General features: G+C 37.2%; 1 protein-coding gene across 12 annotated transcripts in view; it reads left to right on the forward strand.

Annotated features, from left to right (window-relative positions):
* Window positions 1-25,657, forward strand: part of sulf1 (sulfatase 1) — an 86,108-nt gene that overhangs the window by 21,284 nt on the left and 39,167 nt on the right. For 4 of the 12 annotated variants that reach the window (XM_081353311.1, XM_081353304.1, XM_081353312.1 and 1 more), the window contains exon 2: window positions 25,246-25,499. The exons of 6 other annotated variants lie outside the window; for them this stretch is intronic. The gene's annotated coding sequence lies outside the window, so the exon portion shown is untranslated. Of the gene's footprint in view, window positions 1-25,176; window positions 25,500-25,657 lie in introns of all 12 variants that reach the window. 2 more of the 12 variants (XM_081353303.1, XM_081353314.1) reach the window with 1 other exon arrangement.

The raw sequence follows: 25,657 nt of genomic DNA on the forward strand, positions 1-25,657 counted from the left end.
TAGCCTTGTAGACGGAAGAGTGATTTCTCTTATAGGCAGATATGCGCTTTTCTGGATTAGTGGGAGTGGCTTGCGGAGCTGTGCAATGTGGTGCATTGTGGGAGTGTTGTCTTTAATACAAATGCGTCCTGAAGTTATTTTTTGTCTTTCCTCGGTCACGAAGGCACCAAATTCAAAATTTATTTTACATTTCGACTACATATATGACCCACTTTCAATAAAAAACAATGTTCCTATGGGTGGAATGCCCCTTTAATGCTATCTGTTGCTTTAAATGATTCATTCTGATTGGCTGTCAATGTTTTTATCATTCACCAGCCTGGTGAATAACCATGACCCAACAAATGATACAATGTTAGAAATAATTAAACCCACTCCATGACAGATGACTGATCTTCATTGTGACTGTAAGCTAAAATGCATTTTCTTTTCCCCTCACACCATAGAATCCAGATGTTCGGAGTGATGCATATTAAACAGTGGATGTCATGTGGAATGTAAATCCAGTGTGTGAAGTGCGACTGAATGATCTTTTCAGATGCCTTGTAGTGTCTTTGACATTAAACCAGACTCTTAAAGCATTCTCCAGGCCTTTTTGTTCTTCTCAAGCAGTCTTGTCTCATAACCACAGTAACAGGTGGGCCGTACCACTGGATCTGTCTGCTTGTACTGTGCTGTTTTTAGTGGTAGAGTGTTCTGTTTCTCATTTATCCAGATTTTAAAAATGAAAAGCCTGGCGATTGGGTGTTTATGGTGCATCATTTCTTTTTTAGATCATCAGAAGGCCTTTTTTGAACTCCTAGGCCTTCTGTTCAATGTCTGAGCCTGTGTATATGTGTGTGTTTCGCCTGTCCCCTCGATGGAATTAATAGTACATCCTCCCAGCTTTAGAGTCTCAGCCAGAAAGCAGCAGTAAAAGTGTCTGGAAACATTTGTAAAGCTGCATAAAATTCAAGAGAACAGAACGACAGTGTGTAGTCCAATATAAAGCAATACAGATCCCAAGCACACAAACTGTGGGGTTTGCATATTAGACATGGGCAGCAGTTTATTGAAAACTGTTTTTCCCCCAAAGCTTGATAAGCCAGTATCAGTAGATTATCTTTTTTTTTTTTTTTGCTCGGATTCCATGCATATAGTATAATTTATTAAAATGACTATGAAAGGACAAACTTCTGTTTCAGTGCAATGCTGGCATTCACCCCTGCCATGGCCAATACTAATGGCTTTTCTCTGTGTTTTGAAGAGACCTGTTTTTGCCATTTTTATTCTCTCTCCACAGCACAGGTTCTAAGTAGCCTATGTGCCTATAATTTTTTAGCAAGTTTAACTTTAGAAAATTAATTTAAAAAGTGATTTTAGCCATTTAATTTGCATGATTATTGGAGGTAAAGTTTCTTTATTAGTTTTCTTATCGTGCATTCCATGGATCATTTGATTTAGGGTTAGGGTTTGCTATGCTGAGTATGTATGAAGTATGAGTATAATGTAATTTATTTTACAATGTGGTAATGTGAAATGTACATAAATAATAGATTTTTCGAAAAAAAGTAGGCAAATCATGAAAGACCACCACTAAACACCTGTCACTGGGGTGTAAAGATTGTACGAATTAGCCACCAATTTGCCAAAATGTAAAATAGTTATGAATTGCCATGAGATTGTGTTGGTCCATTTAGTTCTCAAAAATTTTCCTATTCATTAGTAAAGTCTATCCATGAGTGTCAGTCCATAGATGCTTAATTATATTATAGCACAAATGGAAGTGCATCTTTTCTGTGCATTTATGACCCTAAAATCTTTTGATCACACATCGTTAAAACTTCTGTGTTTTTAGGCTTACACAAAAGGCTACTTTACGGAAGCATAAACATTAATTGTTCTGAAAGAGATGCAAAGTACTTTCTCTTGGAGTGTGGATTGTTTCCAAAAGTAGCCTGAAATTTGGTATTTAGGTTCAAGATGAATTTCAGAAATCATTGTAGCTGTTTATGCAAGGACATTTACATCATTTTCTCTCCTTTTCCATGACAGCCAATGTTCACCACCATGCAGTTTTGTTGAATGAATGAAAGAGCAGCTTTGACAAGTTTTTTTTTTTCCCTAATAAAATATTCATATGAGTCTGGAGTGGCACAAAGGATGTAGAGCTTGAGTAGATCCTTTTTATTTTAGGATAAATTATCTCTGGAGGTGCACGCGACTTGATTGGTATGACCAAATGTACACTGATTATTTATGCCACAGGATTTTTTTTTTTTTTTTTTTTTTACAATAGATGTTTTATGTTTTTTGTTTTAAGTTTGGATGGGAATGACTCTTTTGCATGTTTGCAAAGTTTCACTATGTATGCTTAGCAATTGTTTAATCTTCAGAAATGCTTTTTCAGAGCATAGAAGCTTTTGAAAGCAGTGGAAAATTATATCGTAATCAATTGCGAATTTGTTATGCAGAACATTTATTGAGCCCTCCAAAACCATGCAGAAAGGTGTTGTGGTTGTAATTGGACAGCATTTATTTAGTGTTTTATTACGTGAATGTCTACTCTTGCCATGGGGTTGTTAATAAGTCTGCTGTTTTCTTAAAATCAATTAAAATCAATGGAAGCTGTTAAAAATAATTATGGCCATTTTTATGCAGCTTACTTGCTCTTTTTTTTGTTGTCTGTAAACACTTACCTTGTTTGTTTTTATCTTTGACATATGTAACCACTTTATCTTCAAATTATGCGCACGCTCTTTATTCAACAAATTTGTTCACTGTACATCACACATTTAAGGGTAATTGGAATCATATTGTGATGTCATATGTATAACAGTGTGGTTTTTTTTATTAGGGTTTTGAAGTGGTTTCGATGATATCTTACGCTATCTCTTGTAGTGAACGTGTTTGATTAATGATCCCGAGGGTCTATAAATGGCATCTGGAATGCTGATCTCACCCTCCACCACAGAGCTGAAAGAAACTCTTGAGGGATCACATCTCCAACTGTCATTGCTGTCCCTGACTGGCTTTGTATTTATTACGTCCCGACTGCCTCAAGACATACAGAGTTTAAATTGCAGGCTGTTGCACTGTGAGAGCTCTATGGAGACCTAATGGGTGGGTGAATGTCTCTTGACAGTGACCCCCCACTTGGATCCATAACAATATGAAGTCGAGTGAATTGGCAGTAATCGTCCCAAGGGGAAACATCTGAAGCCAACAGAACTCTGCCCCTCGAAATCCCGCCTTCATTGTTCTGGCAGACTTTCTGTTATCACTTATGGAAAAATATGGCAGTACATGACGTGGTTGATGCTTTTGGTGTGGTTATTGCCCTGAAAACTGGCAAGTCTCAAATAAGTTAAAAACATTACATACTCTATTTTGATTATGTCTGTGCTTTAATCACATAGCAACAAAAACTTTTTAGTGAGTGCTGGGAGACTTTTATCCTTTAATCCACTGTGTGTTTTAGAGAACTTGCAATTTATTCAGTCAGTTAGTTCAGTATTATTACTGAAATACTGGGCTTTCACTTATGATGCTACATTTGAAATCTAATGTACTTGGAGTGGTCTATGTGGGCAGTGTATGTGGTTTTAGTTGGTAGAACTCTGGAAAACAATGTCTCTTGTATCCCAGATATGAACCAATTTTATATGGGCATGCAAGATCAAAGATCTTTTCTGAAAATTAAAATTCACCGCAAAAATAAAAAAAGGTGACCTGCTTCAGCTATGAAAAAGAACATCCCAACTGTAGTCAATTGAATTAAAATGAATATAAAGCTAAAAACCTGGATATTTAGCAATACAATGACGGGTCCAAAACATTAAAAGTTTTTTTTAAACACTCTGAATGACTATTGAGCTTGGATAAGTCTCGAGCAGATGAAAATCAATCATGATGATCAAAGGCCACAGAAACTAACAGATCACTTTTTTGTTATCGCTGTCTGCACTTAGAGCTGCCAGGTATTTTGCCCATTCTTGCATTTTAAATCTTTTATATAATCTCACATTATTGTGTCTGTTCATCATAAAATGGGTTTGCCAAGAAGGCTGTTGTTGAATTTGCCGAAGCGTGTTCAGGTAATTGCAATTTAATTTTTGCTGCACCCATCAGTGTTTGAGACATACACAATGTGCTGGCAATGTTTTTGAGCTCCTTTTACGCCAATTTTTATGGCGTACCTCCGAGTCAAGCTTTTTGGTTATGACTTCAATTTGTAGGGCAGCTTGGAAGGCTAATTTGAAGGCTTACAGTATGTTTACATAGTCATCATTTGAAAGTGAATTTTGAAACTGCTTTTTTGTTTTTTTTTTTTGCTAAATAAGCACATTAAATATTTTTTAAAAAGCTGAAACTTCACTGATACATTCTGCGGACACCTGAGCCTTATTACATCTTGTAAAAAGGGGCATATAGGTCCCCTTTAATACAACAGTTTCTTGCTATTTCTTGATTCAAATGGTTCCTTATTGGGTTTTCTTTGGCCGGACTGAACTACACCATTCAGTAGAAGCCTGCTGATATTATATATTAAAATGTATTATAAATTTCACATTTCAAGCCCTTTAAGGCAATCACTTTCTGCCTGCCGCCTTTCATACACTCTCTCTCTCTCTCTCTCTTTGCCTTTCTCAGCAGGTTTCAGCCGCTCAACAGAGTTGCTCTAGTTTCCCTCATTAAGTAGACATGATAAAATTGTATTATCTTGGCAAGAGTCTGTAAATGTGTGGATTCCTGCAATTTCCAGCAGGGTTGAGTTGGTCTGGTTCTGGAGGGATGTGTTATTGTAACTGGTTTCAGCTGGAAGCCTTTTGCAGTCCAACCAGAAGGGTGTGAATTGGTTTCCGACCCACAATTTAACATTCCAATGTTAAGGCTTTTGAAATTAGCCTGACCTGAAATGAAGGGTTCTGAATCTGTCACTGCACCTTTGATCTTCTGTTTTCTACACTTGAAATGTTGAACTATGGTCTACTCTTTCTACTACATTTCTCAATCTTTTTGCCTTATTGAGTTTACTTACTTTTATTTAGTTGGATGATTGAATGGATCCGGTTATCCATCTGCAAGCCAAGCTTGAATACAGTTTAAAGTAAATCCATGTACCTTTCAAAATCAGCTGAAAAGGAAAGTGGCATGCACTAAAGAACCATTCACAATAAAGAGCCAGTTATGCTTTGAAATAAATTTCTGATTTGTCAGGCTTGTGAAATCACATCCTTGTAGAAAAACTGTTAAAAATGTCATGTTGACTAATGCTCTAACTTCAATAAAGGTGAACTTTTCCAAAATTGTAAAATCTGAATGTATTATTACTTTACTAACCTTCAGGGCTGATGTTTAAACACTTGCTTAACAAGATATTTGTATTGCTTGCATGTATAAAGAGGGGGATGTTGGTGCTTGTCGTATTTTCTGTGAAATGATTTCAATTATTTTTTCATAGACCAATTTTCTTGCAGGTATGAAAGGATCTTTTACCATAGGTCCAGGAATAAATGTAATGACATTTATATGACTGGCCCCCTCACAGAAAATGTGTCCTTTTGAAGTTGCCTCTACATATTTTTCTGGTTGACAGATCAGAGCAACTCAGAAGCGCAAGTGCTTTGATGCTTTGGGTGCACTGCAATTTTCATCACTACAGCAATTTAAAAAAAAAATACCTGAAACTTGGTACATTTAATAATTTGAGCATGACAACATTACAACGTTGTGGCCTTTGAAACTTTATCAAGCACTGAAAAGCAGAAACGTCAACCGATGATGTTTGATTTGAGATATTGGCCAAGATAAACAATAGCTGACCAGAAATAACCATGCGGTGCTCATGCATTTTATTTCATTTCACACATTTTGTGTTCCAGCTTGCATTCTACATCAGATCTGGCAAATTGCTTGAATTCGCAAACACTTTCTGATATACAATTAAATAATATTTTCCAGCTCTACAGTAGGAATGGCACGTCTGGAGGAGCTTATGGGATTCCTTAGCACCAACTGTGAGGTGCTTTGATTTGTTCTTCCGTAAACACAGACTCTTGAAGGATGAGGCACGCTCAATTTAGCTAAGTGAGCAGTCCCCCTTTTACCTCGCCGTTCCTTTAAGAAACATCTCCCATTGTGCTGCCACTCCCAGAATTAGCCCATCATGCTCTGTCTAACATGGAAGGCATTGAAAACTTTCCATAATTTTATTTTCCAGAGCCTGGGGGTGCAGAAGCCTTTACACTGGTTCGCAGGATTCCAGTGCCTGTTTCTTTACAAATAAAGCTTCTCAAAGTCTCCTCTTCATTATGAGAAGGGGCTCGTGTAGGGGCAATTTCTCCCTAAGAGGTTCTGGGATGCAAACAATCAATCGATTGCACATTTGGTCTCTACTCCTTGTGAATGCTGGGCCTACCACAGCTTTGCCATAAAATGGAAGCATGTATGTTGACTGGGTGGGAACCCATCATCAAGTCTATGTATATGATGTAGCACTGTTATTTTAGTCTAAACTTTGGATTGATTGAATGCTGAATTCCCTTTTTGTAATTGCCTACTGAGACGAAATTAACTGTCAAACTAGGGCTTGACATTTCAGCGTGTAATTTGGCGTGTAAATATAGACAAATATAGATTTTTCGATGCATATCGATACTGAAATATTTGAAACTCTTCCGCAGGATACACAATACCAGCTTGCGCATTCTTGCTTAATCTCTATGACCGTGAGTTGACACACAATTGAATAATTGAATTGCAATGAATTGAACAAACTCTTTGCCCTTTACTCACTCGTTTAATTTGCTCCGGATGAATATTGTTGGTGTTACAGGGCTTGAAATTTGCTGTGGGATTGCATGTATTCAGGATAATTTTACTCATTCCTGCAGATTTTGTGCTCACATGTGCATGCACATAAAGACAAGTATAGGCCTATTGCTTTTGGCTATATAAAACAATGGGTCCGTGTGTCAGGTCTTAAAGTAACAGTAGCCTAATATACTGGCTGCCAAATTATGAGATATTAAAAATATCTAGGCTATATGGCAGTTTTTCCCTATGGTATCGATGTTAAAATGATGAGCGGCTAGTAACTTTGGAAAACCACTAGCCACAGTGGCTGGTGAGCAAAAAAATTATTGTAAAGCCCTGTTTATAACTAATTAATATACTAATAAATTCTTGTGTTTGATTTTTACAGACATTTTTTGATGCTTGAACATTTTAGTACTTTTTTCTAATATTTGTTAATAATAAATGTTTAAAAATAGCAATTTTTTTTTTTTTTTTTTTTTAAATGTAAGCCACTTTATATATATATATATATATATATATATACATATATATATACATATATATATATATATATATATATATATATAAGTAGAAATGGCTTCCATACTTCTGTCAATTAAGCGGCTAGTCTAGTGACTGCATGCCTTTTTATAAATCAATGCTGTTTGTCACTTGTAAAAGGAAGCCACTGACAAGCCCCATTGTTTGCATTGTGATGCTCCAGGAGAGCTCTCTATCTATTAACAACAAACACAACATGGTTGTCTGAGGGTGGAAATCTCCTCAGGCTGAAGGGAAAGGTGTCCAATACTTAAACGCTATACATCATCACTTGACAAGCCAACTGACCCTCTGGTCAGTAAAGGGGCCGGCCACTGCTAGAGAAGTGCCTAGTGAAGGGAAATGTCTGCCTCCCTAGTTTTAAAATGTCAAATTTATCAGTCCAATTACAAATCGCTCAGACAGCCTATTTTCTTAACACTGATATGTACACCCATGTATCCTGTAGGGCCTCTGATGGGCAGTGTTAAATTCTGGCTTATCTTATCTTGTGAGAGTCTTGTGAGTGTTGGATCCATTGAGGATCTCCCTGTAGAAGCCTAGAGCAAACATTCCAGGGAAAATGCAAGACATGAACCCTGAAAAGGTTTTTCATTGCCCTGACTTTCATTGCTTTCATCTTGACTTTGCAATTCGGCAATTCTATCTGGAAGTAACCTTATTTATTAATAAACGAAATAATATACAATTTATTATTATTGTTGATGATAATAATCACAATAATAATTCATTTTATTTTGTTTTATTCTATTAACTGATTTTATTTATATATATATATATATATATATATACTTTTTTTGTTTAATTTATTTTTTAAATGTATTATAATTACAAATAAAATTGAAAAGTTATTTTTTTAATAAAATTTATTTATAAATGTAATTACGAACAAAAATTATGATTTTTCTCAAATTTATTTATTATAAAAAAATTTTTTTCGTGTACATGGCAGGAGCTGAAAATGGGCTCAAAGCAGACATGCATGAGATCATAACAATGTAGAACTTCTCCTGACAGCCTCCTTTAGAAATAACAATGGCTAAGTTGCGGCTTTGACAGACTAATGGTATGTTGGAAAATATGAGCTCCGTGTTACGTTCTGTTAAAAATAGTGGTCTTTTTTTACGCAGCATACTATCAACAAGCCTTCTAGACAGGCGTTGAGGAAGGGTTGATTAATGAAGACCTTGTCTGTTTGACATCCTTTTTCCTTTCACACTTCATAGCTTGAGCCCACAACACCTCCAGACCGCTGCTGTCCCAGACTGCAAGAGGGCCGAAAGAGGATTGATGTGGCCCACAGAGGGTTTTCCATGCTAGTTCGTTTAGCTTGATACCATCTAAATCTCTAGAGAAGACAAGCTCGGCCACCTCTCAGTGATTTGAACCAGACTTTGTGCCAATTCGAGGCTGCTATTTATTGTACTGTTTACTAAAATACACATGGTGGGAAATCGCACATCTGTGCACCAACTGATGGATGAAGTCGTGTCGTGGTGTGAGAATTAAGTTTGCGTATGTGTGCGTGAGAACCAGTGTCGGTGGTTTGCTGTTAAAGGTCACTGTTGCTAAAATGTAGCAATATGAAGCACGCAAGTAACTGTTCTTTACACTTATTCCCATTTCCTTCTCATGAACAAGACCCTTCCCTTTTAAACTGTTGTCCCTGAGGTTATTTTCTCTTTAAACTGAGATTCAGTCATCTGTAGATCTCTTTGCTTTCCTACTGACAACCAGTGGCCAGAACAAACTTGTAAATTATGACTGGTATGTGCTGATTTCTTGATTAGGTCCAAGAATATTTCTGGAGCCACACCAGGAGAATTTGCAGGTTCATTACCAAAAACTTCTTGACATTGATACTGAAATGAATACCTCGAATTTATTTTCACAAAGTAAATAACTGAAATAATGGAAACTAACGGGCGGTAATGGTTTTTGTGGTGTCTTGCTGTCAAAACCTTGTTGGGAATGTTGAGGAAAAACTCATCTGACCTCTCCAGAGGTTAAATACATTTAGTTTTGACCCAACAGCTTTAGTACTTGGACCAACAAAGGGGCAAGAACATGATGAGAAGGCACTATGTGTGTCTTCCTTTTTCAGAAGGCTCTTTGTCCTTCATTTGTTCTGGCATTCCCGATGAGGAGATTCTTCTCTGTTTGCCCTCGGCTTTGCCTAAATGTTCATTCTGTATGGTCTGTTGAACAGAACAAACCTTTTTTTTTTTTTTTCTAAAAAAAAGAAGCAGCGGTTCACGAGTTTCCGTACAGCTCAAGTCTACATCTCCGTCACCTGCAGTGACCCTCACTGAACCAAGTCTGGGGTTGTTTCTGTAAGTCACCTAAGTGCTAATTCTCGTTAATGCCCCCATTTAGGTCCGCACTGCAGGTCCCTAGCCAAATACCGCCAGAGGATATTTTGCTTTCCCAGTCAAAAACAATGACATTCAGTCTCTGGGGGTCCACTCGTTGCCATGTGTGTGCAATCGTGGTCTTTGCGAGCAGGATCAGCTCTGTTTTAAATGGCAAAGAGAACCTCATGCATTTTAATACGTCTTATGGCTTCAAGCAAGGAGCAAACACAAAACAAGGGAGGCAGTTTAAAGGGATAGTTCACCCAAAAATTTAAGTTCTGTCATAATTTACTTACCCTTACGTTGTTCCAAACCTGTATGAGTTTATTCTGTTGAACACACAATTTATTTTAAAGAGAACCAGAAAGTGGACAGTAGGAAAAAAAATCTATGGAAGTCAATGGCTACTATGGAAGTCAATGGCTACCGTCAAATGCCTGATTACCAACATTCTTCGAAATATCTTCTTTTGTGTTCAACAGAAGAAAGAAACTCATACAGGGTTGGAACAACCTGAGGGTGAGTAAGTGATGATAAAACCGAACTATCCCTTTAAAGTATTGGTTAAACTCTTTCGACTGCAGAGAAGAAAATAACTATCATTAGTTTGTATGGTCAAGTCCTGAAGATGAAGCTGGTGTCCTGAGGTGGTATTGAATGGTAAGAGAGCCTAGTCTCCAAGTGAGATCACATCTAACATGAAGGATAAGTTAAGCTTTTTCATTACTTCCATTAAAATCCACCCATATTTCCAATGTTCTCTACACTTAAGGAATGGTGAAAAAAAAAAAGGTAATTCTGTGGAAAATAAATAAAAGTTTTTTTAAAGAATATCTTTGTACATTCAATGGAAGTCAATAGGGTTCAAAACTAAATTGGGTCCCTTTGACATGCAATGTATAGACAAGGAGGCATTTTATCAATCATACAGGTTTGGAACAATGTGAACGTAATGAATAAAAGTAAATTACAAGTTTTTTATTGTTTTTAGGCAATTTTTAAGTAGACCTTTTCGTTGAGCCATAACTGAGCATATTTATCTTTGTTCAGACTCAGCTGCAATGTAAAGCTAAGCCTTGACAGATAAGAGCCTAGATGGATGTGAGAGTTCACACCAACTTGACTTATCTAAGAGCATATGTTGCTACACACATGCAAGGTCAAAGGGCAACTGCTCTTTTCACATCTCCGGTGATCTCATTCTATAATAAAAACCCACTGACTTTTATTGGAGAACAAAAAAATGGCACTGAGACGCCACCGCGCTATGCAAAACACCTTGTTTGGGCTCTGCACCATTTCGAGGGCACATGCAGTTCTACTTATAGCTCTATTAATGATCATTATACTCCTTTCCAGATGTCCCCCTTGTTTAATGTTGCATGCACATGACAATTGAGTTCACCAGCTTGGCTTGGATGCAGCCCCACCCCGTTCTTGTGCTTTTTTTTTTGCTTTTTTTTTTTTTTCAGACGAACGCTAAAACCTGTGAAGGGTTGAGTATATTGGCCTTTTCAGTCAACAGCAGTTCAACGCATGTCTCATTTCGACTGGTTCATGCTTTGGCATAAAACTGCATAGGACTCTTCATGGGAGATCCAAATCACAGGAAAGGCCTCACGCTTGCAAATGGATGACGTAGGAGCAGGAAGTTGGATCCAGTATTTGGTCTGGATCGCGTTGGCTGGGGACAATGTTGGCAAGGTGTTTGGAGATGATTTTCTCCATAAGGTTGTGTTGTCTAAAAGGGTTGAAGGAGAAACGCTAGTGTGGAACTTGGCCTGCTGTCAGCGCCATACGGTCTTGGCAGTGTGGTGATGTGAAGCCAGCTGGCTCTGGTTTTAACTGAGAGTGAAGGGAATTGTTTGGGTCCTACAAGGATACGTTCACACAAGTAATCCAGTCTAAAATCTGGGTGGTCACTAATGTGCCATTTAGATGTATATTCCTCTTTGAAATGTCATTTTAAAAAAAATGTTTGGGAGGGGTTGTCTAGTGCCATGGCTACTTCACATCTGATTCCATGAGCAAGAGGGATCCACTGGCTTTTAGAGTTACTCGACTGCAGAGGCTTTGCTGAGCCACACGGCTGATGTAGAGAGGATTACATGGCTGCTTAGGAAAACACTTGGTAAATCAGTGTTATCGACTGTGTACACAACCTGTGAATCTAAACCTTTCATAAAAACCTGAATCCCACGGTGCACTCACAGCTTGAATTAATAAACAGAATGGCATTTACATGTACTGAGTTTAATATAAGCAGTATATTTGGTCAAATGTCTCATGCAGCTGCTGAAATAAAGCTGAATATTTATCCAGCATAGAGGGCTTTTTGAAGCACAAATAGACATTTAAATTTGAATTGCTTTCAATCTACATAACATGTTAGACCATTATTATTTCTCAAATGTGCCAAGTAGCATAAAAGCTGTCTGACAGATTTCATATTGAACAAAGATTATTTGCTCAAGATTTGCCAGCATGCATGCATTGTCACTGTTCTTGAAGTTTGTGGTTTAATTGAGGATTATTTGACTGTATACAATTACTTTGAGTCCAATTCATGATTAAATAATTCACAATGGTTAGGTGAACCGGTTCATCTGATTCAATTAAGAGATGCAAAAGAACACTTCATTCACTAATCTGATTCCAGATTAAATTTTTGCTAAGTATGAAACATTTTAGTGAACAAATTCAAGTGGGCAAAACAAAGTAGAGACCATTAGTGAGACTATTGAACTCAATCTAAGTTTTTATAATGCCCTAAAATATCTAGTTCAATTAGGTTTACCTGCTGTATTACAACTCCTGAGTAAAATGTGATTTTAATAGCTTTTTTCCCCCCCAGAATGTTTAATTTCAGGATCTTTTCCTATATGCATTTTAATCTTAAGACGGTGTACATTTAAATGTTAAATTTATCCCTGTTTCCATTATATTATTTTGTATTGCATGTGCATGTAGAATCAAGAGGAACAGCTAATACTTTATGCTACTGGGGAAATATTGTCAAGTACACAGTGTTCAGTGTAATCCATGTGCAAATAATTACAGTAACTGATATGTTGCAATAACAGAAAAGATGAGAACTTAAACTGATGAATTCACAGGGTTGGGTGAGTCTTTCTGTAGTCTTCAGCAAACAGGATGTAAGGTACAAAAAGTATGAGCTGCATTATACTGAGATATGAAAGGGCTAAGAGTCATATTGTTGTCTTAGCTTAGAATTCTGATCCACGTGGGTGGCAAAGAAAATCTTATTCTTGGCTTCAACAACTTATTAACCCTTGTGGGAGCCTTGGTGTGTGTTCTGTGAAAAGCAGTTCTGAAGATGTAAACCTGCTTGATGATGCCTAACAGTGCTAGCGGTGCTATGACCTGAAGGTCATGCAGGACATTTCCAGATGCTTTTGCACTCATCTAACGCAGGTCAAAAGGCTTGGGCAAGAATGAAAGACCAAGCTTTTCTTGACTTTTGAATTCAGTTTGTGATTTTTTTTTGAGTGTTCTTACAGGTGATAAACAGATTAGAGGGAAGCAGTTCTTCCTTTTTCTTTTTTCTTTTTAAGAGACAAACTTCTCAAATGGATCAACCTTTTCAGGGTTTAGTTGCCATGAAGATGAATACTGATGCCCTTTTTCCATCCTTAGCAGAGCACAGCATAAACACAAATCTCAGGTTCCATGACTAGGATGGACAACAAGCCGCAGTTGATGGATTTCAAAATGTTTTTCTCTTAATTCTGTGGTGTATCAATGTCCAAAGTGGAGAGAAGGGGAATTTTATTATTCTGTCATGGAAGAAACCATTACCTAGGCCTGAATGAAGGCATGGAGACAGTACAGGCCTAAATTGGCATTGTGTCACTGGAAACTTACCCAACAGAGACACTCTTCAGTAAGTTAAAGTTCAATTAAAGTTCACCAAATGACTCTTGAATTATTAGAAAAGGATAAGACAGCACAGCAAATCTTCTCTAACTACATGAGTGAGAGAGACTTGTAGCTCGTTGTAATTGTTTAATGTGTAAAGTCTCTTTGTATTTGTGACCTCAGTGCTCTGAAATCCCATGTTGGGATTGACAAAGAATTGCAGATGATGGCCATCCTGCTTTTAGACTAAATGAATTAAATATTAATTAAATATTTAATAATTAAATATTTTATATATAAATAACACATTTTCTTAAATATATATATATGCATGTGTGTGTATTTATATATAGAAATAATTATACTCAATACACAGACATAAATTATTTAAACACAAACTTTTATTTTGGATGCGATTAATCGTTTGACAGCCCTATTCTGAACCTTTCTTCTGTGGAACACAAAAGATGTTCTGAATAATATTTAAGCTGTTTTTGTCCATACAATGAAAATCAAAGGGGTCAAAAACTGTTTGGACAAAGATGTTTTTCTTTTGGGTTTCACAGGAAAAAAGAAAGTCATACAGGTTTGGATCAAAATGAGGGTAAGTAAATGATGACATGATAATTTTTCTAACTAATTCTGTGGTGTATCAGTGTCCAGTATAGAGAGAAGGGGAATTTTAGTTTTTTGTCATGGTTAAACCCATTGCCAATTTAGGTCTGGACTATATCCCCAACCTCCATTCAGTCCTCAGCACTGTCTAAACATGCAGGATCTGAATCAGCACTCCACATCGGCTGGAGGAAATCACCTGGAAATCAAGCGTTCTGGCTGGCTGCTATCTATAACTGAGAAAGAAAGTAAACAAGGATGATAGTCGGCAGGAGAGGAAAGGAGGGGTGAATAAACTAGATTGATCTGTTTTCACTGTTTTGCAGAGAACATCAAGATCTCTTTTAAGAGGAAGTGGGCTTGTATAACAAGTATTCTTTTATTTACTTCTCTTGTTTTCTGGTCTGAAATGTGAGTAGGCGTTCCAAGACAGTGGATTGGGATGGTTCTGGGTTTGATGTTGAGAACTATTCTTCAAATTATCATGTGAGGAGCTCAGGAACTGCTAATAAGGCAGTGAAATGTACTTCCGTCCTGGATAGAGTGCAGAGTTTTGGCTTCTAGTGGCGGGGGTGAGGCCGGCCGGACGGTCCTTCCTTCATGCATATGCAAGCACATCCTGAGAAAGAAGCTTGGCTGAGTGTCAGGGGAGCACTACAAAAGATTGGTGCTTGACAAGAGGCTGAGCTCCCTGCCAGCCAGTAGGGTTACAAAGTGGAACAGAGAGCCTCAGCAATGTTTGCTAAGATCTAAAGCTGTTCCCTAAAGCACTGTTTACATTTCATTCACTTGCACAGCTGAAAAGTATAACCTCTTCTTTTTTTTTTTTCTTTTTTTTAAGCTTACACTTCCACTGCCCTTCCCTTTTCTTTCTCTTTTGACTCTGCAAGTTGTATTCTGCCATTTGGTCAAAGAATGTGTACCAGAGGAAATTATGTGGCCTAATGAGATTATTAGTTGTTTTGTTCCAAAGAATGCTCTCACACCAGTGGTGCGAAAGCCAGATCACCCACTAGCGGGAGGTTTTTCTTGGACTGCCCATCTGGCTGGAAGAGTCACACTGCCATTCACTGTTTTTGCATTGCTGTGCTAATCAATGTTATTATCATTAACTAAAACTAAAACCATCAAAAATGTATATTTGAAATAAGATCTACATTAACTAAACTCGATATTTATTTATTTATTTATTAAAACTGATAAGTGACACAAACATAACTAAAATTAAAATGAAAACGCAAAATATAAAACTTAATTCAAAATATTAACAAACTTTAATAGTATATTAAAGATGCTAAAATAACAGTGCATTATTTAGAGAAATCTGGAAGGGTACCATTGAGTAAATAAACTCCAGACAAGAATACCGGATGGTTATGGCTATAAAAGTATAAACTATAACTATAAAAGATTTGGTGTGGAGCGAATAGATTTTATTATGCGATTATGGGTACATTATGCATTTGCGGTTCAGGCTGCATAACAGATTTTACGTCATATGTTAAAGCAACCCCCAAATCTGCACGAATTCATGGTTGATTTCAGAGGAACTCTATGAACAGTAGTCGTCCTGCTGAGATGAACCTGATCCATGTCAAGCTCTCGTTCCTTAAATGGTGGACTTTTCTTAGCTGCTTGTGGGGGAAAGTGGCTGTTATTTGGGGATTAGAATAGGATTCCTCTCACAAACTGGCTTTTTTATGGCTGTCAAGAGGTTCCTCTCTGGTCCTTGTTTATTGCCTTTTGTTTAAATGGGCACCCAATTAGCACCGAGATGACAGCAGAGCCCCACCAGGGCCTTTTAAGATGTAGTGGACTTCCTGCTCGTAGATGGACACATGCACAAAGGCTAAATATAGCCCTGGCCTCACAGTCCTAACATTAGGCTGTGAATTATTATGGGGGAAACAGACAAATCTTGTGTGTTTTTGAAACTGAAGAGAGAGTTATACCAGTTCTGAATCAAGGCCGGTTATCCGCCATGTGCAACTGGAATGGCTCCGATAAAAGCACAATACTCCCAAACACAGAGGTATTACTGGAATTTGCACCTGTTGTAGGGCAAGCCCATGTGATCTGTTTCAATGTCCTAAAAGATGACCGCTGCTGGCCACAGCATTGCAGTTCACGTTTGGTAGTAAAAGTGACGTGTAGAAAAGAAAATGGACCATTTAGATGTTCTGTGGTGATCTTTGTGGCTTTATATTATTATTTATTTTTATTTATTTTTTTCATTTTAGATCTCAAATTCAGTTTATTATATATATATATCAGTGATAGCAATTTTTGTCATTTATATATTGATTGATTTTCTACTGCAATACTTTATTTATTTATTCATTTGTTTGTTTATTTATTTAAAACAAAGATGTTTGTTTATTTAAAACATGCAAGTTAAATATTAAATACCAAAGTATTTAATTGAAATATTACATTTATTTTTCTATGTTCTATTAATTAATTAATTAATTAATGAATTAATTAATTGTTTAATCAATTTACATTTATTGAAATTGTATTTCTTTAAAACATGCAAGTTTAACATGATCTTTAAAACAATACAATATTTAACATGTTTTAAAGAAATACAATGTAATAAATAGATTTAACAAATAAATTAATAGATAGATAAATAAGATAAACAAATAAACTTTGGTATGTTTGCTTTTTAACTTGCATGTTACAAATAAATTAAATATTTGTTTTTGTTAAAAACATGCAAGTAATATACCAAAGTTTGTTTGTTTCTTTGTTTATCTTCATTTTATTTTCGATATATGTATTTGTTTAGTTTTTATTTACACTATTGACATTTACAACATGCAAGTTAAATATCAAAGATTGATAGATATTTATTTATTTTGTTTTTTTGTTTAGATAATTTGTAATATATCTTTGAGATTTCTGATTTATTTGTTTGGAAATTGTTTCAAATCAACGTGCCCCCTTATTTTGAATGAGGCAGACCATTTTCAGAAGAATGACATCAGCAGTTCCCAGTACTTTCATTTTCTTAACTAAACACATTTTTCCATGAGTCTGAGTTGACCAACCCCCTCACCATCATTTAATGCTATCTCACACACAGGCACGCACACACACTGTGACGAGGACCTTTAAACGTGGTCATTCTCAGCGTGGCAGCTGCATCCATTCTCTGAGAGGCCTGGGCACAGACGTCCTCTATTGTAGCACAGGGCCATAATGTCCCCTTTCAACTGCCCCTTCATAAACAGCCAGGTGTGAGCGCTGTGAGAGGGGTGGAAGGCAGAACGCTGGAGGGCTTTGCTGGCACTTACCGCATCTATTTTCATACGAATGCTCCCTCATGTTCATAAGAAGAGAGGACTCCTAAACATTATAAATAACTATAGTGATGTGATAAAGCTGTTGTTGTTTAGCGGCAATGCGCCGTGGTAATTATTTCCTCCGCTAAAAAAATAGGCTAAATTTAAAGAGCTTCCTACTCTCATGCCAATCAAAATTCGCCGGACTGTCGCTTCCTCTACTCGAAGGCTGAAATTAGAATTAAAAAGCCACAGCCACTTCCGTCTTCTCCCACCACTCATGGTTCTGCACAAAGAGCGATGCACTTGTATGACAATGAACTGTTTGTGCATTGTATGTGTGTGAGGTCCAAATCTGCATAATATATTACATGTCAAGACTTATAGCATTGTGAATCATTTATGCTTAGCCTGACTGATAAACTGCTTATGCATTTTAAAAAAAGTGGCCAATATCACAATGTAATTATTAAGTTTTTGGGTCAAATTTTGTAAAGACCTTATTCGGAATATCCAGTGTAGCTGAACATTCATTTATGTCCTCACATGTCCAAACAAGGGTACTTCTGGGTGATATTTGATGCAAACAGTTTGTCTAGACAGTCTATTGAAGAAAGGCACTTTTTTATATGAAAATAAATTACTCTTTTTTTCATATATAAAAAATTTACTAGCATTTTATTTCTTAAGTTTGTTTATTTCACTATTTATTTAACTTATAAATTACTTTTATTGTAATCCTATTTTTTTTTTTTTGACTATGGCTTTTCATTTACTTGGTTACTCATTTATTTTACTTCAATTAAATACATTAAATATTTATTCAGCTAAAGTCAATAAATACAAAAAATATTTTTAAGTTAAATAGTGAATTTAAATAAAAAATAGAGAATTTAAAGTTAATTTCTTTGCACTTTTACAGCAACTATTTAACTAAATAATATGGCCTTTAATTGGAAAATTAAAACATTAGTTTTGGTTTGTCATCAAACGCTTCACCTTTTATCTCATCTTTAGTCCTGAACTGTCCTTTTGCTCTTCATCTGTCCTGAAGCATTTAGCCATCCGTTTACAATCTTCTTATCACTGCCCTAAGCAACCTCTAAGGTTGTGCGGGGGGTGACCATTATCTAGATAACTATCCACCTCACACACACACACCAAACATTAATTCTCTGTCAATGACCTGCTTGCGGCATGCTTTTAGGGATTATACTCAACCAGCCATTTGAGGATGTCGAAGTGCGGACAGGGCCTCCTCACATGAGGATTTGCCTTTTCTGTCTTGTTCCTTCTTTTCACTTCTGGGTCTGAGAGGATTAAACCATGCTTCCGGACGTAGGGCGTTATTTGCCTGGGATGAGAAAGTGAGAGGGAGTAGCCAGGATCTAGTGATCCCTAAAGATAGAAATATCAGATTTTATACAGTTTTGGAAACTTTAAAAGTGTAGTTTCTGTGTAGGGTGAGTAAAAGTTCAAATTAAGTTCACCAAATAACCCAGAAAGCACTTGGATGTGGAATTCATTGCGTCTCATTCACTAATAATTGCATAAGTGAATGCAAAAGGCTCTCATGCAAAATATCCAGAACACGTGCAAATGCTTGTGAACTTTTTCTAAACCATTTTTCATATGAATCCACAATTTTAAATGGAGAGAGTGTGCTTGCAGTTAGAGTTAGCAACAGAGACTCAAAGCCTTTTATAGTGAATCTGTAACTGCTCAATCCATGATGTCCATTTACATCAGTGACCTCTGCACTGACCTTTTCCTCTACCTGTTTAAGGATCAGATGTAGTCTAGGAATGGGATGTTGTTAAGGCCTGTAAGAGGTAATGTAGCTGCTCTTTTAAAAACAATTTTTTTTTTTTTGTCAGGTTGCTCATTTTTACCTGTATGCATTGTAAACAAATGAATTACATGTATTATGCTACATCATAGTATTAGATGAATACATTTATATTATTTCTATAAATTGAGACACAAATATGGGCATGAAGGTCTGTAACTCCTACTTTTCATGAGGTGCCAAAAGTCTTTTCTGGTGGAGGAAGGTTGGCAGGACAGGAAAATTCAGAAAGAAAAAATAATAATAAAGGAAATTCCATTAGCCTGGTGTCAGGCCTGATAACCTGCTAATGTATGATTTCGTAAAAAGAGTAAAGCTGCAGAAATGTTATACATAAGGGTTTATATTTCCCCTTGTCTCTCAATTTTTTTTTTGTGTCAAGTGCTCAGTTTGTGCTGGTTTCAGACATTTTACATTCAAGTGAGCTTAATTAGAATGACTAAATGAATAAATTATACCATGTAATGTGCTTTATCTTGCAAGAATTGCCTTTTTTTTAATAGATTCCTTGGTATCTTGTTGGCCTTTAAATTCAGCACATTCTTCATGACATTGATTTTGCAACTGTTCATTGTTGTTTATGGTGACATATAAAAATGTTTATGAATTTGACCTAGTTTTCATGTTGTCTCATTCCTAGAGTCTTAGAGGATGGGAGTTTTCTTGTCCTGGAGGAATACATTTCTGTCTTCCACCCTTTACTCTGACAATGCACCAATTCAAAGCCTGTTCCAGTGGAGATAGTGGTTCACACTAATGACCCTTGCTTGAGGTGCCTTTACTGCAGTGGAGGAATGTTGCAGAATCTTTGTCTCTCTTGCAGCTGCTTCCCATCTGCTATGTATGCAAGATTAGTATCGCTTTATTCTTACATGTGGGGCTCCCATGGGCTAATAATTTACACATGCTGTCATGCCACACTGTGCTTTACTGTTTCTTGAGTGCTGAGCAGTGACAGAGCCTGAGGGATTCAAGGGATCTTGATTCTTGAGTGCCACTAAGCATGCTAGGGGCATACAAACCCCAGGACAGTCTGGACAATAGCCTGTCCCTTTCACCCAATACATCAATGTCGTCGTTCGTCAAAACGATGGTCAAGACAACCTGGGTTTGAAAGTGAATCAACTTAACCAGAACCCGACAGCAAAGTGGTAGGGAGAATGTTGCAGAGATAAAGGTTAATTGCCTTTACTTCATAATAAAGTGTGATATGGTTTGGAATTTATAGCATATAGCCATTTATAGCCGTACTTTTATTGAAAATAACTTCAATAGGTCATTTAGTTTAATGAATTGCCAATGTGATTTGAGCAAAATCATGTTATAAACTTCTGTACATGTCTTGGCTGTAATAATGTTTCAGAAATGCTAATGTACTTAACCATGCAGATGTTTTCTGGCCCGACTTGACTGAGGGGCCCATATTGCGGATCTAGATGATGGTTCTGATAAAGACTACAGAGGAAATGACTTCTATATTCGGTTTCAAGCTCGACGGGCAATGAGGGCCTATGAAACCAATACACCGTTTGAAGTGTTAGTCAATAAGCAGCCTGTGCGCTCGTTCCCTGATTGCACATGGCAGCCATGTAGCCTAACAGCTAAAGTAACACTCTCTTCCGACAGTTGTTTCAGCTTAAAGCTGAAAATGGTTATTGCTTGGGATCTGGAGGCATTTATAGTTACTTTCGTCCAAGAAAGTACTTGACAACGCTCTTAATTTTTCTGGCAAAAGGAACCATCCGCGGAACGGTCAATCTAGGACATGTGTGGGCAATTAGCTTGAAGTTAGCTTCCCCTGATCTGAAGCACAGAAATGTTTTGTCAAGAAATAAAAGTAAGTCTTAGCTAAGCAGTTTAACTGCTATTACATGTGATAGCTCTCTGGAGAAGTTTCCTTACATTAGCAGGTCTGTTATTGGTAATTATTTGGTTCCAGTGAGGCATGAATCCCCCTCCGCTCTCTGTAAAAAAAAAAAAGAAAAAAAGATTGAGACAGATATGCAAATAGTGGTTTAATGTCATTTTGACAGTGTGTAAACACACTTTGTAGTAATAGGGTGAAATTACTTTGGTTTAAGTTTCAATAATTGAGGTTCCACCCCATAGTTATTGGTTGATTAGAGCCAGTGACACATGACATTTGTCTGTATACTGATAATTACGTTAACTAGCAACCGGCTTTGATGTTGAATCTCAAAGAACGGTGCTGACAATGGTGACAGTTGTCTGGGAAATCAAAGCGGTGCAATTAGTTTGCAATTAGCCTACTGGTTTACCGTTTGATCTGAGTGATGTCCTAGTCTGATGAATGGCATTCAATGATGTTTCTGAATAGCTTTTGAGTTTTGGTGCATCCAAAGTGAAAATGGTCTTCCCTTTGGGATGTGTTCTGTATTTGACACCTAAGCTTAGCCGTGTCATATACGTTGGTGATAAAGATGTGGATATTTCAGGATAGTGATGGGCTTATTTGCTGAGATCAGAGCATGCTTGAGGTCAAAGCATTAGGCAGCTGACTCTATAAAGTCTTTGATCCAGAGTGCGACTGCATTGCACGCGTGCTTTTGGCACTCGAGACCGTGGAAGACAACACCACAAATGTCATTTATGTTTAGAGTCTGTTCACGCTCTCTCTCTCCCCTTGGCCCAAAGACACCAAATCTCATCCAAGCATAATGAATGAGATAAATGAACCAAGTAGGCCCCCTCTAGCTGATATACACATGCACAAGGTTCTCGCTGCACCTGTGAGGCTCATTTAGGCTTGTAGATGGGAGAGGGCCCTTGCAGGGGTTAATTCTGTGTCCCTCTTTTGTGTGTTGGAAGGGGGACTTTTTTTGGTTTTGCTCTGCACAGCCTAAGTGACCTCCTGCAGGGTCTTTAGGCTTAACTGACACAAGAACAGTTCATAGTGTCCTATTCTAGAGGCCTCAAACACATAGGCTCAAAGATCCTTAAGGATTTTTTTTTAGTCTATGGATTCACGTACCAACCATTTATTTTTTCTTAGATGAGTTTTGTTAAGTTACTTATTTGAATAATTTTTTTGTACTACACTGTAAAAAAAAGTTGTTGCCTTAAATTAAGTTCAATCAACTTGGATGTTTAAGTCATTTCAACTTAAAATGCATTAAACGGACTTTAAAAAAATAGCAATCTTGTACAACTTATGCTAAAAGTTGAAATTATTTTGATGAGTTAATGTAGAAATGTATGTTGCATAACTTATTGATCTTACAATATCTGACAATGTAGTAGTATTTTTTTTTTCATTCTATCTCACAAAACCCCTGCAAATCCTGGTGCAGATCCCATTTCAAACCTAGAGGGGTTTTTTTAGACATAAATTAAATGTCTTTGTCTTTATTTCTATGACAGTGCAAAATAAATTTTGAGGGGAGCAGAGAGGAGTCAAACTCATGACTTTAGAAGCACTGCTTCACTGTATTTCAGAGCGCTTGCTCACAAGGCTATGACTCTGACAAATTCATTAAATTAAATTTTTCTAAAAGATGTTGTCATTTATATTTTGCCTTGAGATCTAAGATGGGTTTATTTTAGTCTTGGACAGAGGGGTTTTAGCTGACAAAAATGTGGGAAACCTTGTTTTGGATTAACAAAAGACCATACCTACTGGTACAATAAGAGACATTTCTTGTCAGTGATCAGTGAGTCCACTAAATGGGATTGTTTGCCACTTCTCTCCCTCAAAGGCTTTTAGAAATTGTGGGGGTTGGGGGGCTGGCTTTGGGGTTTGAGGTGCGGCATGTACTAAGTGTGTAGTTGTAAGGGGGTGGGGTCACACTTTGTGAATTGTCAATCTAATTTGAGCTCTTCCCCTGAAGCCCTCATCTCATTCCCCTTTCCCCTTTTTCCAAACCTCATGTGAACCAAGACCGGGGGTTTTCATGCCCCTCATGAAAATAGCCTTTGTTGCTCTTAATCTAATATCCTGCACATTTAAACAGCAGTGAAAATGAGAATCCTGCTAAAATGTTGGAAGTATCTGTTTTCACCCAGTAGTTCCGCTGAACACGCTGGCCGGAAAATGGATCAGAGCGAGTCACACAACAGCATGCAAATGGAATTAAGATGTGTTGAATGCATTTGCTGGAAATTTGTGTCCTGTTACATTGGAAACCCTTTAAAAACTAGTAGAAGGAAAAAACCTGTGTGGTGGTATCAAACCTGAGTCACTCTGTTCTTTCCATTAGATATGCTGTGCTATGCTGTTTTGTCGTCCGCTGGTTCTTATCTTCCCTTACAGCCTCTCCTGAAACTGTCACCAGTCAAGTATCTCTCCCAGATTGACACCCATTAGCACATGAAAGATGACACAAATGCAGAATTAAAGTATAAGACGTGCTAGTCTTCTCTTTGGCTGCCTGAATAGGGTACGTGATGACGTGGTCACAGTGTTTGTTTGATTTGGGGCTTTTGAGGGGTTTGTCACAAGTGAAGATTGATCAGTGTTTGAGTTTGGTCTGGGATAACTGAAACTTTTACCAGGTGTGAAAGTAGCTTTAAAGAATGCTAATAGGTCACTTAGCAGCCTTTGTTTTCATTTCCTCAACTGATGAACTCAGTTGCTAAGATAGCACAGAACCAGGGTTAGCATGTTTATTGAGCTGAAGTTTCATGAAAGAAAAGCCACTTTCTATTGACCTTCTAACATGAGAATGAGAAATGATTGGCTTTCAGGTGTCAGTGCACCAACATTCAAACTGTTGTTTTTGTTGTTGTTTTTTGTCTTGGTGGCTAAAGGGTCAGTGGCATGAATTTTCTTTTCTTTTTTTATCCAATAAATATTCACAAGGTATTAAAATTGCAATGCATACCTACATACAAGGTGATTTTGGAATTCATCTACTTGATAAAAAATACATTTTTAAAAAGTAAAAAAAAAAAAAAAAAAATGTCAGGGTTGTCTTACTGTCCTGATATAATGAAAAAAAAAGATTTTTTTTTTTTTTTTTCAGGACAAGGTTAGGTCAAATATTACAATGTCAAAGTAATTCATACAATTATTATGAATTAAAACTTTCTGAAACTTTCTTTTTTATATATTGGTTAAGATGTGTATCCAAAGCGTTACACCTTTTCTTGGTTACACCAACACAACATTTTTAGAGTCCGTTAAATTTAAACTTTTGTTAAGACTTTGGTTGAAAGTTTTTCAAAAATTACATTTTTAGGAATGTGGCACATTATATTTTTTATTTTATTTTCTTAGACATTCCTCTGCCATTGACCGTAAAGCAAATGCTTCACTAAAGTTAAATTTAATGGGAAGTATGCTATTAGCATTGAATATTTAGCCTGTCTTCAAATAAATTACAGTGAAGCTATTTAAATCCCACACAGCATTACAAATGACAGTAGCTAAAATAAATGAAACTAAATGGCGCTAATGATCCTGGCTTAGTCTCTTATCTCTGGAAAATCTCTTTCTCGCTTAACTTAAGGCAGTAGATTGCGAAGGACAGGAATGCTGCCCAGACAGCTAAAGATTTATAACAGGGAGGTGTGAGTTGGACAGATGTAACAGTGTAGTACAAACAGCAGTGCATTGTGGTCCGTACAAGTTGTTCTTTCTTTAACTGACCATACTCTTTTGTGGAGTTATTTTTTCACCCCATCCATGCTTTAGAGGCACTGCATTTCAACTATATGTGTGAGTGAGATTTGAGGAACCCCGGGCTGCTTCTATGGGATTCCTGTGAGCTACAAGTGGCAACATAAATGTTCATAGACGTGCTGCCCTCCCTCCCTCCCTCCCTCCCTCACTCGCATTCTCAATCCCCTCCCTCCTCTTCTCCTCTCCTCCCTCTCTCTCTCTAAATCTCAGGTTACCGTGGCTGGAGTTTTTAGACATCTCTGACTAGTGTTTCCCTTATGTCCTTGTCCCTGCCTCCAGCCTGGGAAGAGCCACCCAGTACCCTCTCTGATTGGACTGGGTAGTTTGTCTTGACGCACCACTGTGCTGAGTGCTGGAGGACGTGTTTCAACAGATGGTTGGGGTTAGTGTGTGTCATCACATTGGAGAACAGATTAGAGGAGGAAGGTTGTCTTCCAGGAGCAGTGTGGTCCCCACAAACACTCTGAGGAGCTCAAGAGCGAACAACCCACAGCGAGAGAAAGATCAACTCCATGAGCAAGACTGATATCCAGGTACTAACACTTCTCATTCTCACTCTCTCCAACTAGTTTGTTTTTCCTTGGAGGGTCTTGAATTTTTAGTTCATCTGTATTAAATGTTTTTGGCTGTCTCAGGTCATTCTCTTGTGTGAAGCAGAAGTGCTGTCAGGTTTGGGATTTAAAGAGGGGTA

The sequence above is a fragment of the Scardinius erythrophthalmus genome (genome assembly GCF_964197995.2).
Source record: "Scardinius erythrophthalmus genome assembly, chromosome: 22".
NCBI lineage: Eukaryota > Metazoa > Chordata > Actinopteri > Cypriniformes > Leuciscidae > Scardinius > Scardinius erythrophthalmus.